A 16815-nucleotide genomic window follows, 5' to 3' on the forward strand; every position below is an offset into this window, starting at 1 on the left:
AGAGGATGCGGGCAGCCTCGCAGCCCAGCGCTCAACCACTGCACTACCAGGGGAGGCCCTAGAACTAAAAGTCTTATCACGTCAAGTTGCAGTCCGTGTGCCCCCCATCTCGCTTAGTCTCATTGCTGAATGGCAACCATTTTTCAAAAAGATTTATTTATTTATGCATACAAGAACCGGGGTATAGGCCAGAGGTACGGGGGGAGAGGGGTGGTGAGCGGGTTCACCAGAAACAGAGTGGGGAACAGAACAGGCAGATCTACTGAAATACACTGCTGAGGGCAGCAGCGGGAAGACAGCAGAGGTCTGCTGCCCATGTGGGTAGCTCCCTGGCCAGCTGGGGATCGAACTGGTGCGGCAGAGGCTGCGAGCAGCCTTACAGTGCTGCGCTTAGCCCTTTGCACCACCAGGGAGGCCCTGGCAACCATTTTTTTTTTTTTTGAAAGTTTTTTTTTTTTTAATTTTTTTTTTATAGAGGCATGTTTTATTTATTTATTTATTTATTTGTTTGTTTTGTTCACACATGCACTGGGCACAGTCAGAAGCGCGGGAGGGCGAGAGAATTCACCAGAGCCAGAGCGGGGGAGCAGAGCAGGCAGAGGGACCGAGGTACACTGCTGAGGGGAGCAGCGGGCGGCAGGAGAGGTCTGCGCGCCATGCGGGACCCTCCTCCGGTGGCCGGGGAGCAGCAGGGGATCGAACCGGCGCCGCAGAGGCCACAGGCAACTTCGCAACCCAGCGCTCAACTGCTGCGCCACCGGGGAGGCCCCTTGGCAACCATTTTTAACTTCAGGAATTTTCTTCCTGGTATTTCTTGGTGGGTTTAGGACCCTAAAACATGGCACTATAACAAACTAATGGATCTCAAGATGAAGGATTTTTGTAATGAGAGAAGCAATAAGTTCATTCTATTCTAACCTCCCTCCCTTCTTCCCTGAAAGAGGTCACAAACCTCCCAGAGAGCGATCCCCTTCCTGTATCAGGAGGACAGAAGACACTGTCACCGAAGACTAGAGGACCCAGAAGACTAGAAACAAACCATGTTAAACTAATCCTTCCTTACCTTCCTACTTCACTATTTTCTACCCTTAGCCTAATCCCTTTTTTTTTTTTTTTTTTTTTAATAGAGGCATGCTTTATTTATTTGTTTGCTGGTTTGTTTGTTTTGTTTATACATGCACTGGGTACAGTCAGAAGCGCGGGAGGGTGAGAGAATTCACCAGAGGCAGAGCGGGGAGCAGAGCAGGCAGAAGGACCGAAGTACACTGCTGAGGGGAGCAGCGGGCAGCAGGAGAGGTCTGCACGCCATGTGGGACCCTCCTCTGGTGGCCGGGGAGCAGCCGGGGATCGAACCGGCGCCGCAGAGGCCGCGGGCAGCTTCGCAACCCAGCGCTCAACCGCTGCGCCACCGGGGAGGCCCAGCCTAATCCCTTTATCTTGTCAATTCTTCCAAATTCATTGTTTCTTTGTCTATAAAATGTAACAACTTCTGGTTCTAGCCACTTCTTCAAGTTTCATCCCCTTGTATAGGCCCCTTGTACATACGAAAATTCAATAAAATGTGCATGCTTTTCTCCTGTCACTCTGCCTTTAATTTTCAGGCACAGCCAGGAACCTGAGAGGGTTGAGTAAAACTTTCTCCTCCCTTACAATTTCTTCTGCTAACTAGTATGCATAAACCACTGTTTCTGGATTTTTCATTCTAGGACTTTATCATTTCACTTCCCAGTCCAGAAAATTAGGATTAGCTACCATGCACCCATGCACACCCCACCATCACCATAGGCAAACCCCTTTCCCTCCTCTTCTCTCCCCACCATTGAGCCAGAACAGTAATGTCACAATTCATTATTCAATGCTAACATTTTTATGACTAAATGAATATTCATAGCTGAGCCACGTAGGATTCTATAGTTTCATGTCCCTTCTTGAAGTAGCTTTTTGTTTTTCCGCAATTAGCAATTGCTTTATTTTAAAAATTGCTTGCTTTTCTATGTATCTATCACTAATGCAGACCCAAATTCCGAAGGTTCTCTCAGATCTATCAAACATGTCAGGTAATATATGAATTTAAAAAAATACTTTGGGACATCTATCCTGGAGCCCATGATCGTTCACTCATTTATAAAATATTTTCTGAGCACCTCCTATGTGATAAGACTGCCTGAGATGCTGGGGATACAGCATGGGAACAGAGAACCTAAATCATTTTCACTGAGCTTCCACTCAAGCAGAGAAAGGAGAAGACAGACAACAAGCACAGAATTAAAATTACATTACATGCTACTGCGAGGGGAATTTTATATAGGATGAACAGGAAGAGCCCTTCTAAAGAAGTAATTTGAGTGGAGACCTAAATTAAATAATGGAGTGAGCCATTCGACATCTGGTGAAAGAACATTCCTTGAGGAAGAAAAAGTCAATAAGGGCTTTGCAATGTTTGGTGATGAATTAAGAGTGGGACGATTCAGCACAATCTTGAATTTTCAGCAGCTGGTTCATGGGCAGAGACAGTGAAAGGCTGGAAGTAATCTGGGTTAGAGTTTTGCAAGGTAAGTTGAGAGGGCATGGGAGTGGTGGCAGTGATGTCCATGGGAGCTTAACTGTGCTGAGGACAGTTAGGTGGGAGAAGGCCCAGAGTGTTGGTGGTCAGCAGAGTGCAGTGGTGGTCAGCAGAGTGCAGGCACCCGCGTGGTGGAGGCACTGATGGAGTGGGGCATTTGGAAGGAAGGGGCCAGACAACATGGGGTTTAAAAATTGCGCTGAGCAGGACGAAGGATATGCCCACTGCAGTGAGGGCTGTGCCTTGCACAGGAGCACCCAGCCAGAGGCCCAGAAGGAAGAGGAGAGTCAACCCACACCTCCCTCATCAAATCTGTGCCTGTGGCCTCCATTACCCGGCAGGCCGCCTTATTCTAATTTATCTCAATGTGCTCTGGGGTCTGGAGTCCTGGGTTCAGCAGCATTCCTTGGGGAAGCCAGGAGCCTCCAAGAACAAGGTGAAAAGAGTGCTCAGAGGGAAAGCTGAAGATGCAGGCAGTTTGCTGATGAGACACCTTGAGTCCCAGAAGGCACAATGGTAGGTTCAGGGGTAAAAGCTATCAGAAGAAAACAGAATAGCTTTATAACCTTGAGGAGGGCAGAATCTCCTAAACGAGGTTTTTTAAATTGCATAAAGGCCAAAAAAAAAAAAAATCAATGGATTTTCCCATTTAAAGATCTGAGTTCAATAGGGAGCCCCACCGACTAGGTGAGCAGGCTAATGGAGGCCCAAGAGAAATTTGTGCAAAGCCAAGAACAGGGTCACACCTAGAACTGCAGCTCAGCAAGAAAAAGACAAGAAACCCAATTTTTAAAATGGGCAACAGATTTGACAGATAAGTCACTGAAGGGGAAACACACGTGGCCAGTAAGTATAGGAAGGGATGTTCGATCTCACCAGTAATGAGAAAAATGTAAATCAAAACAACAGATACCACTTCACTATATCACATTCTGGATAAAATGGGGGAATAAAGTGCCCTTGAGTCTTGCTGGTCTGACTACAAAGTAGTGCAGCTGCCTGGAGAACACTTGACTGTTCCCAGCAAAATTAAAAACAGGCACTCCCTCTCTTGAAGATACACCTTCCCTTGCCCCCACCCCCCAAAAACGGCCTTGCAAATGTTCACAAAGTTTACAATAATCATGTGTGTTACCGTAATATGGAGCTGGAAGCCAGCTAGGTCAATGCCAACAGACTGGGTGGGAAAGGTGGAATAAGCTTTCAGTGGAAAGCTATGCACACTCAAGACGACGACTCAGATTCCATGAAGCAGCATGGTGAGATCTTGGAAACTACACGCTGAGTGTAAAAATAATGTAAACAAACAGAAGATGATTAATACTACAATGTCTACTATGTAACTTTAGAAGTATGTACAAAATATGACTTCATATGTTTTCAGGAACACACATATCTAAGCAGGCACGGATGGTGGACTGGAAGAGTGTGTAGTGAATACACTAGGACAGAGGACCAGAGCAAGAGTAGTGAAGTAAAAGTGACAGTGCAAAGACCATCTGGGGGAAAAACCTGATGTTCCCACCGTATTAACATTGTTCCGGGCAGCTACTGTGCCTAACAAGCGACCCTCAAGATGATCGACTCCTTTTTAAAGTCCTGTGAAGATCGCTCACAATACTTGGGGCCAAGAGTTTGAGTGAGGCTGAGTCTGTGGCTTCTACATGGCGCTGGCCAGGATCCCGGGTCCCTCGGCCGCAGCGGGGTTCCGTCGGAGGGTCCCGGAGGACTTCCCGGGCCTTGGCGATCTGCTGACAGGCGGGGCCGAGTCTGGTTTTCCTCCCTGTGAAACGATGATCGCAGTGCCCCCCGCGCCCCCCAGGCTTCCCAGCGGGGTACCCGGCTTCGTTCCAGGGCAGCGCGGCCCCGTGTCGGGGCTTCAGGGGAACGCGCAGAACCGCATCCTCGGGAGCCCGACCGCGGCGCCGTCGCCGCGGCACCTGGCTGGACGGCGAGTTTCCGGCTTTCCCTTTCCCGTCTCCGGGCGAGGGGTCCCGGCCAGGCGCGAAGCGGATCCTCCGTGGCCCGGGGGCCTCGGCTGGGGCGCGGGGGACGCCGAGGGCCGCGGCCGGAGAGGCGCCCGCGCCACCTCGCAAAAGAGCCTCGCGGGCCGCACCGGCGCGTGCGTGACGTCACTGCGTGCGTGACGTCACTGCGCCGCGGCCCAGGGCGCCCGGCTGCTCGCCCGCGGGGCTTGGGCCTGCGGGAGCCGCGCCTGTCCGCGGCGCGCTTGGAGTCGCCGCCGCCATTTTTCTCTCTTTTTTTTTTTGAAGATTTATTTCAAGAAGTGGGGTGCAGGCCAGGTGCGCAGGAGGGTGCGAGGGCTCCCCAGAGACGGCGCGGGGAGCAGAACAGGCGGACCGACTGAAACCCACTGCTGAGGGGAGCAGCGGGGAGACAGGAGAGGCCGCGGGGATCGAACCCGGCCGCAGAGGCTGCGGCCCGCCTCAGAGCGCGGCGCTCAACCGCCTGCGCCACCAGGGGAGCCCGCGCCGCCGCCATTTTGAGGGAGAACCAGGTTACCTGAGGCGGCTCCCGGAGGGCGGCGTCGGGGCGCGACGCGCTGGCCGGGCTCACGGCGGCGGAAGGACACACGCTCGGCGCGGCCGGACGTGCCCGCGGCTGTCGGCGGGGCCGTCCGTGGGGATTTCGAACATGGCAGGGTGGGCGTTGGTGGGCACGTTCCAGCTGGCGACAAGCTTCCCCTCCAGGGTCCGGGCGCCCAGGGTGACGGAGACCCGCACACAGCCGTGGGCAGCGCGGCCGGCGGGGCGCCACGGGGACGCGCGGCCCTCCTGGCCGGAGAGTGTGAGGAGCGGGAAGGCGTCCTGGCCGGGCGCGCTCGCGGCTGTGAGGTGAGGCTCGTTTCACGAAGGCGGGAAAACGCCGACGGTCTGCGCCGACGCCAGTGACCGCCGGGCCGCGCTGCAGTAGGCGGTGAGGCGGGGTTTGAGGCCGAGGACTTCAGACGGGACGGCCTTGGTTTGGTCATAGTTAAACCTACGGGAGGTTCGGTTCCAGCCACAAATGGCTCAGAACTCGGGGCCCTGTGGACAGCGACGTGAGCGGGGAGAGAGCGTGGTGACCGGCCGGACGCCTGAGGTCGGTGGCGCAGGGACGGAGGCCGCTGACTGCAGGGAGCAGGAAGCGTAGGGTAAGTGTTTTTCCCCTCCCCCGCTGTGAGATCTGAGGGAGACACACACACACACACACACACACACACACACACACACAGATATGGATAAAAACCAGCTCACAGGGCCTGTTGAGAAGAACAGCGCTCCTGTTTTGTGAAGTGCAGCTCTCTGCCAGGCGCTCGGCTGAGGTCCGCCACCTCTAAGTCTGATTCAGAGCAGGTCACCGAACCTTAGAGCGCGTTGGGAGTAGCTTCTGCTGAGGAAAGAACGGGTGACTTCTGCCTTCGTCAGTCTAGGATTTTTTCTTTTTTCTCTTTCTGTTTTTGCTCAGAGCAGTACTCAGGTCTTTCAAAGCGGTAACTGGCTTGAACAACACATGTTAATGTTTGCAATTGAAATAACTGGGTTTTTGTTGTTGTTGTTGTTAAAAGATGTATTTATTTATATATTTTTTTAAGATTTATTGATGCGTACAGGCCAGAGATGGGGCGGGGGGTGAGAGGGTTCACCAGAGACAGAGCGGGGAACAGAACAGGCAGACTGACGAAATACACTGCTGAGGGGAGCAGCGGGGAGACAGGAGAGGTCTGCTGCGCCACTTGGGCAGCTCCCTGGTGGGGGTCGAAATCGTACTGCAGATTTTGCGGGTAGCTTCACCGTGCTGTGCCTAACCCCTTGCACCACCAGGGAGGCCCAGCTGGGTTGTTTTATACAACAGTTTCCTATGACAAATGTCAGCGATTTATCGGAATTCCAGCATAAAGTTGTGCTTCAAAAGATATATTCCTGAATTCTGGAGGGCTCAGGCAGTGTCTGTAACAGTGGATTGGGTGACTTACGAACACAGACATTTATTTCTCACACTACTGGGGACTGGGAGGTCCAAGATCAGTTTGCCAGCAGCTTCTGTATCTGGTGAGAACTTCCTGGTTCTTAAAAACCAGGGTAACTTCTGTCTTCATCTGTCTAGGATTTCCCCTCCCTCCCTCCCTCCCTCCCTCCTTCTCTCCCTCCCCCCCCCCCCCCAGCAGTACTAAGTTCTTTAAAAGAGGTAACTGGCTTGAACAAAACATGTTAATGTTTACAATTGAAATAACTGGGTGGTTTTATTTATTTTTTTGTTAAAACAGTTATTTATTTAAAAATTTATTTATGCATCCAGGAACTGGGGTACAGGCCAGATGCGTGGGAGAGTGAGAGGTTTCACCAGAGACAGAGCAGGGAACAGAACAGGCAGACCTGATTGAAATAGACTCTGAGGGGAGCAGCGGGCGAGACAGGAGAGGTCTGCGGCGCCACGTGGGACCCTCGCCGGCCTGCCGGGATCAAACCTGCACTGCAGAGGCTGCGGACAGCTTCACAGTGCGTCGCCCAACCGCCTGCGCCACCAGGGGAAGCCCTATTTTTTTTGAAGATTTGTTTTATTTATGCATACAAGAGCTGGGGTCTTTCATCATGTCCTCACGGTGCAGAAGAGCGAGGGGACTCTCTGTGGTCTCTTTTATAAGGGCATTACTCCCACTTTATAAGGTCTCCACCCTCAGAACCTCCTCACCTCCCAAAGCCCTCATCCCCAAATACTGTCACATTGGGAACTGGAGTTCAGTGAATGAATTTTGTGGGAAAACAAATAATCCAGTGTGTAGCAGTTGGGGAAAAAGAATTTTTTTTTGTCTTTACAATACCATAATTTATCAAATTGCTGTAAGTTATAGTTTATGAGGAAAGAGAAAAGGCCTTCCTGATGTGCAGAAGATAAGACATTAAAAACCCGCTAAATCTTAAATAAGAAGGCCATGAAAATTTATAATCATTTTCACCCATTTTTTCAGTGCTAGATAATTAATTCTCATTTTGCTGCTTTTTTTTTTTAAGATTTATTTATGCATACAAGAACTGGGGCGTAGGCCACAGGTACAGCAGGGTGTGAGGATTCACCGGAGACAGAGTTGGGAGCAGAACAGGCGGATCTACTGAAACACACTGCTGAGGGGAGCAGCTGGGAGAAAGGAGAGGTCCACTGGGCCATGTGGGTAGCTCCCTGGCTGGGGATGGAACTTAAGTTGCTGTGCCATGTGGGTCACCTCTCTGGCCAGGAATCGAACTCATGTCGCAGTGGCTGCCGATAGCTTGATAGCTCTCTCTTTAACCCCTGCGCCTCCAGGGAGGCCTGCTTGTTCTTGAGTTAGCAGTTTTATAAATCCATCAGCTTCTGTAGTAGAGTTCTAGAAATTTTAACTGGTTTAGTGGCATGATTAAAGTTACCAGAAACCTGTACTCCAGAGTATTTTTCAGGACTTTTTCCATAAATCTCTGAGGATTGAGTACTTTTGGATTGAGTTAGTTTTAAAAGATTTCAGAAAAGCATCAGGGTAAAACAGTAAATGTCTGTGAATGACACAGACTTAAAATGGCACTGTTAATGATCTGTCGAAAGCCCATTATAATGCAATTGACAGGAATTTTGTTACCTCTGTGTCATAGAATATTTTATGATGCTAACTGGAATCATGAGTGATTACATGGACAGTAAGGACATTAACAAATTTCTAGGAATTTCGTATAGTTGCTGAAATACTAACATATATCTATGTAACATGTAACCTAAGGAAGGTTAAACATCACTTTTTTATTTGATCATGCTCCCCAGGTAATTTAACATATAAAACAAACCAGGTGAGAGAACAAATTCTTTGATATTTTCCATTGACCCTCTGGGAAATCTTAAAGTTAGTTTGAAGTCAAAAAGTCTTTATTAAGAATTTGATTTTGTCAAGTTTGCCAAAAGTTTTGAATACTTGATTAAATGGAATCAGAGACCACCATGAAATAATGCTTAGTCATTTACACAGTGACAATAAAAGATTTCAAAGGCGAATATAGGTAGTCACGTATTTGAGAGGGGAAAAAACCTTAACTGTTTTAATATTGAGAAAGCTTGATTTTCATAAACTAATCAAAGTCCTCCTAACGACAGCATGAAGCACAGGAAATTAGTTTGATAGGACACAGAATCTTTGTTTCCTAGGCAAATTACTCAGCAGATTAAAAAAAACAAACAAACTTACAATTTCTTAAGAACAGACCAATAATCCAAGGAAATTTATCCTTTTAACAAAAAATGCTATTGATATTAAAGCACACTGTTGATATTAAAACTCATTTAAAGTCTTATAATAAATCCATTCAATTTTAGCCAGCTTGAGCCCATGAGAAAAGACTTCCTTTTTTTAATTTTCTATATCCATTTAGGCTTTTGTCCTTTGTTTTCTTCTTTCTCATTCTGAAACAACCTTTAAATAACCTCTAAACTAGGACAAAATTACTCTTTTTCCCTTAACAAAATTGCTTCTCTCATACCTTGTATCTTTCCTAAGAAGCATACCTGACATTCTTTTTTATTTTAAGATTTAAAAATTTTTTTTTAGAAGATTTATTTATTTATACATATAAGAACTGGGGTACAGGCCAGAGGTGTGGGGGATGAGAGGATTCACCAGAGACAGAGTGGGGAGCAGAACAGGCACTGAAATACATTGCTAAGGGGAGCAGTGGGTGAGTTAGGAGAGGTCTGCTGCACCATGTAAGTAGCTTCCTGGCCAGGGATTGAACTGGTGCTGCTGTAGCTGTGGATAGCTTCAGTCTTAACCCCTTGCACCACCAGGGAGGCTCTAAGATTTTAACTTTTAAAAAGAACTGGGGTGTAGGCCGGAGGTGTGTGTGGGGGGGGCGGTGAGAGGATTCACCAGAGAGAATGGGGAACAGAACAGGCAGATCTACTGAAATCCACTGCTGAGGGGAGCAGCGGGGAGACAGGAGGGGTCTGTCACATGGGTCAGCTCCCTGGCCAGGAATCAGACTCAGGCCGAGGTGGTGAAGGCGCTGAGACTCAACCCCTCAGCCACCGGGGAAGCCCCTATATCTGACATTCTTTGCATGTTCTCCATACAAGGTTTTTCTTTACCCATATCATTCTTGTAACTCATTTACATGTATTATTAAAATTCTTAAATTGTAGTAACTTTAATTTCCAGTGAAAACTAGAAGGCTGTTATGACCTCTTTATCATAAATTAGCATTCTGTAGTAGATTAGTAAATATATGAATAAGCTGTTTCATTGTTTCCTTGTAGTACAATTTTTCAGTGAAGCAAGAATATGCTTATTAACAGACCCAAATATCTTTTGTTTCTCTATAAAAACTAAAAAGCTAAGGTGAAAAAAAGCTTCCGGTTATGTTTATCCATTCATGTTTCAGTATTTCACCTTACTTATACTGCTGCCATACTTGCAGCCAGAGGGCCGGTTACCAGGGTTGTGGCAGATGTGGCTCCTCCTAGTTCCCTTGCCCGATGGGCTGATGGCACCACCACGGATGAGCAGGACCTCAGGGGATGGGGCTGGCTGCTTCTGGCTCTGCAGCCGCCCTCGCTGTGGTTGTGGGCCTGCCAGGGCCTGGGTCTGCTTCTCACAGTAGCACACCTTAGTCTGGAGCCTAGCTGAGCCTCTGCAGCCTCCTGCCTGCATCCCAAAGCTCCCACAGAGCCACTTCTATCTGTGCTGGAGGCCCCAACTACTTCTGCTGGGATGAAGCTGGTAACCTCCTATTCCACCAGCTTGCTGACATCTTCTGGAGGTTTCTATTGAGATATCCTTAAGTGCAGAGATTTTTCCCATCAGCTATGTCTTTCTACTAACAAGTCCATCAAAGGCCTTCATTGCTGTTACAGTGTTTTGATCTCTAGCATTTCTTTTTGTTTTTTCTTACAATTTCCACTTCTTTGTTTACATTGCCCATCTGTTCTTGCATGCTGTCCACTTTATCTGTTAGTGCCCTCAGTATATTAATCATGGCTGTCTAAAACTCCTGGTCTGATAATTCCACATCCCTGTGGTGTCTGAGTCCAGATTTGAAGTCTGCTTTATCTCTTCCAACTGTGTTTTTTTGGCCTTTTAGTATGTCTTGTAGTTTTTTCTTGTTAGGTGAGCATGAGGTACTGGTTAAAAATAACTACTGTAAATATGCCTTTAGTAACGTGGCTTTAAGGTACGAGGGCTGGGGGAGCAGTCCTTTAATGAGCCCATGCCTGCCAACCGTGAACCTTTTGCATGCTGCTGAGACACCCTCCCCACCCCCTTAGGCAGGACTGGAGAGGGCTGGCTTTGGATTTTCCCTTCCTCTGCTTGGAAGCTCAGAGCCTGGTGGGTTGTGGTCTCCATGCGAGTCTGCTGACATGTTAACCTTCGGGCAGATGTTTGCCTGTGACCTCACATCTCTCTGGCTCTAAGAAGAGTTGTTCATTTTTCAGTCTGTTCAGCTTTTGACTTGTTAGGACTGAATGATGATTTCCAAGCTTCTTACATCCCAGACTAGAAACCAGAAGCACTGAGTCACTTTTTGGTGTCATTTTTGTGGACTCAATTTGCTAGGCAAGGTCCATCCTTTGTTTTCTTGCTTTCCTGGATATCGGTATTTACATCTCTCATGCCTTGCTGAAGGTGTTTCATAATTCTTTTATTCTTTTATTCAGAGCCTGATTTTTGCTCCAATTTGAGGGCATCCTTCAGGCTAATTGTAATGTCCTTTTTTTTTTTGTTTCCTTATAATTTGATCTTTCCATAGATACCAGTGTGACATTTGTTTAGGATGTGAGCTCTGTAAAACTTCATGTAGATATGGAAGTTTTTTCAAATCAAAAGATATTGATCAAAAAGTATCATCTGGCAAACAATGGAAAATGTACAATTAAATTATTAGAAATAAGTAAATTTAGCAAGGTTGCTGGATATAAGACTAAACAAAATCAGTCATTCTTTAAGCAAAGAATTACTAATGTCAAGTCTCCCACAATTGATCAATAGGTTTAATTCAATGCCAGTCAAACTCTTGAGTATATATATATATATATATATTTTTTTTTTTTATAGAGGCATGCTTTATTTATTTGTTTGCTGGTTTGTTTGTTTTTGTTTATACATGCACTGGGTACAGTCAGAAGCGCGGGAGGGTGAGAGAATTCACCAGAGCCAGAGCGGGGAGCAGAGCAGGCAGAAGGACCGAAGTACACTGCTGAGGGGAGCAGCGGGCGGCAGGAGAAGTCTGCACGCCATGTGGGACCCTCCTCCGGTGGCCGGGGAGCAGCCGGGGATCGAACCGGCGCCGCAGAGGCCGCGGGCAGCTTCGCAACCCAGCGCTCAACCGCTGCGCCACCGGGGAGGCCCTTGAGTATATATTTTTAATAAAATGTGACAAGCTGATTCTAAATTTTATATGAAAAATAGCAAAGTACAAAGAATAACCAAGGCAACAGGGTTGGGACACTAATAATACCAAGTAGCAAGACCTGGTATGAGAATGGGAGGTATTGGCACAAGAAAAAACAGACTAATGGAACAGAGTAAAGAATGTAGAAACAGATAAGCAGATATATGATCAAGATGACACTGCAGACCAGTAGGGAAAAGATGTTCTCAATAAGTGGGGCAAGGTCAATTAATACCTGTATGGAAAATGTAAGGAAAGTCAACTTCTACCTCATGCAATATGGCAAAATTCTATTTCAAGTGGATTTATAGATCTAAATGTAGAAGGCAAGACAAAAAAATCTTTTGGCTAACAGTTAATGTTGCTAACAAGCATTAGGAACATGGCTGGTCTGACTAGAGATATGCACTGTGCGTGAAGCACACATTATACACTTGACCCTTGAACAACCCTGGGCCTAGGGCCATAGGCCCCCATGCAATCGAATATCCATATAACAATATGGTTGGCGCTTCACGTACGCCGTTCCTCAGATTTAAGCAACTGTGGATGTCGACTTGGTCAAATTCATGAATGTGGAACACAGGAATAGAAAAACAAATCCTCATGTAAGTGGACCTGAATAAATCAAACCCATTTTGCTCAAGGGTCAACTGTATTTCAAAGACTTAATACCAAAAAGGAATGTAAAAATATTCACGAAAAAAATTTTTTTAAAGATTTAATTGTGCATATAAGAGCTGGGGTATAGGCCAGAGATATGGGGGGGTGAGAGGATTCACCAGAGACAGCGGGGAACAGAACAGGCAGACTGAAATACACTGCTGAGGGGAGCAGCAGGGAGACAGGAGAGGTCTGCTGCACCATGTGGTTTCTCCCGGGCCAGCTGGGGATCGAACTCGTGCTGCAGAGGCTGCAGATTGCTTCAGTGCAGTGCTTAACCCCTTGTGCCACCAGGGAGGCCTTCACGAAAATTTTTATAGTGACTGTATGTTGAAATAATATTTTAGATATATTGGATTAAATAAAACACTGAAATTAGTTTCACTTTTTTTTTTTTTTACTTTTTTTGTTGGTCAGCTGTTTTTATTGGCATAACTTTTCATTGTGAAATTTTCAGGTGTGCATCATCATTGAAAATTACATGCGTATATACTACATTAAGTTCACCACTAAAAGTCCAGTTTTGTCCTTCACCATACACCCTTTGTCTGATCTTCTTACTTTTTCAAACTATGACTCCAGAAAAGTTTGTTACATATATGACTTGCATTTGTGGCTCTTGTTGCATTTCTCACTCAGTTCTCATGCACTTGATGATTGTGTGGAAAAACATGCCTTTGCCCTTAGGACAGCAAAGCTTTCTTTTAAGGGACACAGAAAGCACTAGCTATAAAGGGGGGGGGGTCCTAGTGAAGCAGACTTCCTGAATATGAATAACCGCTGTTCACCAAGGAAATGATGGGAGGCGTCAATATTAAAAACATTGTGCTTGTGAGGACACTACGAAGAAAGTTAACCCACAACATGGAACGGAAGACATTTTTTGCTAATCATGTACCTGAGAAGGCTCTGATGTCCAGAACATATAAAGAACTCTTTACAACATAATAAAAAGTAATCCAGTATAGAAATGAGCAAAGGATCTGAATAGGCATTTCTACAAAGAAGGTATATAAATGGCCAATGAGAACACGAAAAAGATGTTAACTTTGTTTGCCATCAGAGAAATGCAAATCAAAATCACATCCACCAGCAGGATGTCTTTCGTCAAAAACACAGGAGCAAATGTTGGCGGGAATCTAAAGAAACAGGGACCCTCATATGCTACTAATTGAGGTGTAAAATGCACAGTCCTTTTGGAAATCACTCTGGCAATTCCTTAAAAGGTTAAACAGAGATGCCATATGACACAGCAATTCCACTTGCGCGCGTGTGTGTAATCTCCAAGAGAAAGTACCCCATTTAAATGAAATGTCCAGAAACAGGCAAATCTATAGGGGAAAAAAAAATGAGTGCTTGGTTGCCTGGAACTAAATTAATAGACTGGGAAGTGACAGCCAAGAGGAACAGGTTTCTTTTAGGGATAATGAAAAATGTTCTAAAATCGATTGTGGTGATGGTCACACAACTCTGAATATCTTAAAAGCTACTAAATTGAATACTCTAAGTGGGTGAATTGTATGGCATGTGAGATATAGTTCAATACATTTTTTTAAAGATTATGAAGGCAAATCATAGAGTAAGAGAAGATATTTGCAACCTTTAATAGAAGTAAAATTTATATCCAGAAAACTTGAAGAGTAAAAAAGAAAAAAAAAAAAAGACAATTCAATAGAAAAAAAAGCAAAAGACTTGAATAAGTATTTCACAAAAAGAGAATGGCTAAATAGTCAATGAACATATAAAAAATGTTCATCAGTAATCATGATGGAGATACGTATTAAAATCATAATGGAAATACCACTCATCAGAATAACTAAAAATTCCAAATATTGATTATATCAAGAATTAACAAGGGAGTGATGTCAGCATGATAGTGGAACAGGTGGGCCCAAGTCCTCCCCACCCCCCACAGAAGCAGTGACTTGCAGCCACCCACAGGCAAATGTGCCTTTGTTGGAGCTTTGGGATCCAGGTTGCAGTTTACAAAACCTCAGTGGAGCCCAAGACCAAGAAGGACTGCTTGCAAAGGTAGACTGGCACTGTGGTGGCAGCCACAAACCTTAGTCCTGACTGCAGGCGTGGAAGCAGCCCTTCTCCCTCAGTCTCAGTTCCAGCCCTGCATCTCCACAGTGCACCCCAAAAGGCCTGGAAGGAGCCATGCCCGACAGCGTTCCTGGGAACAGACCCATCATCTGCAGACCAACTGTAGACCCAGAAGTAGTCTCATGAGCTGTCCCTAGTCCTGGTTGGTCTCAGTTGCAGAAGCCATCTTACTAGTCTGGGGGCCCGGTGGAGAAGGTCTTCAGCTGCTAAAACCAGTCTGTGAAGACTGGACAGCACACTGAAGTCTGCTTCAAATGCAGACAGCAAAGCAAGGTAACAGAAACAAAAGAATCAGGCAGTCAGGACAAAATCAAAGGGAACAAATCACGGTCCAGCGGGTGACACCAAGAAATGGCTATCTGTGGACTGTTGGACATAGATTCAAAATAATCAAGAAACCTTATGGGCTATCCTGGTCGCCCACAAATAGGCAACTGAAGGAAACCAGGGAAACAATGCATGAGCAAAATGACAAGTGTAATAGAAAAGAAGAAACCATAAGAAAGAATCAAACGGAAGTCCTGGCACTGAATACAGTGACTGAACTGAAAAAATTGATCAAGAGTTTCAACAGCAGATTCGCTAATGCAGAAGAAAGATCCAGGGAACTCATGAACATTTGAAATTATTCAGTCAGAGGAACAAAAGGAAAAAAGGCACAAAAAGGGTGAAGAAAAGCTTTGGGACCTATGAGATCCTGTCAAGTGAAGTAACATGGAGTGAAGGAGTCCTCGAGGTGAAGGGAGAGAAAGGGATAGAAAACATTTAGGAGCCTCCCTGGTGGCGCAAGGGGTTAAGCACCACACTGTGAAGCAATCCGCAGCCTCTGCAGCAGAGTTTGATCCCGGGCCGGCCAGGGAGCTACCCACATGGCGCAGCAGACCTCCCCTGTCTTGCCTGCTGCTCCCCTCAGCAGTGTACTGCGGTCAGTCTGTCTTTTCTGCTCCCCACTCTGTCTCTGGTGAATCCTCTCACCCTCCACACCTCTGGACTGTACCCCAGCTCTTGTATGCATAAATAAATAAATCTTAAGAAAAAATTTAAATAATGGCTAAGAACTCCCCAAATTTAGGCATGGAAATGAATGTCTTGCTTCACGATGCACAAAATAAGGAACTCAAGCAACTCAGGAGCAAAAAAGAAAAAAAAAATCAAGTAACTTGATTTAAAATGGGCACAAGATCTGGACAGCTAGTTCTCAAGACATGCAAAACTCAACAGGTATATGAAAAGCTTCTAAACAACACAAATCATCAGGAAAAATGCAAATCAGAACCACAACAATATATTAGAACAGTGGTTATCAAAAAGACAAAAGCTGTATTGGTGAGACGTGGAGGAAAGGGAACTCTTAGGAGCTGTTGTTGGGAATGTAAAGTGGTTCAGCCTTTATGGAGAACAGTATGGTGGTTCCTCAAAAAATTAAAAATAGGACTACCATATGATCCAGCAATCCCACTGCTGGGGTACATCCAAAGGAAATGAAATTAGCATGTCAAAGAGGTAGCTACACTCTTGTTCATTGTGGTGTTTTTCCTAACAGTCGAGATGAAAACAACCTAAGTGTCTGTGAACTGGAGAATGGATAAAGAAGAAAGGATATATACATATATGTGTGTGTGTGCGTGTGTGCATGTGTGCATGTGTGTGTATGTGTATGTACGTATGTATGTATGTATATAGGATAGTATTCAGTCTTTAAGAAGGAAACTGTCATACACAACAACATAAACCAGAAACAGAAAAAGCAGTGCCGCCCGACCTCACGCCTGTGTGGAGTCTCAGTCAGCTTCGAGAGCAGAGTGTCCCAGAGGTTGCCTGCGGTGCAGGGGGACATAAGAACTCACTGGTCAGAGGGTGCAGTTTCAGTGATGCAGATTAAGTCCCAGAGACCTAACTGCCAGCGCGGGGACTATGGTTCACAGCGCTGTATTGTGCATTTGAAATTTGCTAGCTGTGGATCTTACATGTTCTCCTTACACAGACTCACAGCAGTGCCTGTGAGGTGGTAGAGATGTAAATTAGCTTGATTATAATGACCCGTTAGCTGTAAATATATCACTCAGATTGCATCCCTCAAAT

General features: G+C 46.0%; 1 protein-coding gene across 1 annotated transcript in view; it reads left to right on the top strand.

Moving 5' to 3' along the window:
- The first annotated feature begins 5409 nt into the window (after window positions 1-5409).
- ZNF710 (zinc finger protein 710) overlaps window positions 5410-16815 on the top strand; it is a 101030-nt gene continuing 89624 nt past the window's right edge. The window contains exon 1 of the mRNA XM_054694703.1: window positions 5410-5717. The gene's annotated coding sequence lies outside the window, so the exon portion shown is untranslated. The remainder of the gene's footprint in view (window positions 5718-16815) is intronic.

Source organism: Talpa occidentalis, unplaced genomic scaffold, assembly GCF_014898055.3.
Source record: "Talpa occidentalis isolate TD23 unplaced genomic scaffold, MPIMG_talOcc4v2.1 talOcc4.14, whole genome shotgun sequence".
NCBI classification, from domain to species: domain Eukaryota; kingdom Metazoa; phylum Chordata; class Mammalia; order Eulipotyphla; family Talpidae; genus Talpa; species Talpa occidentalis.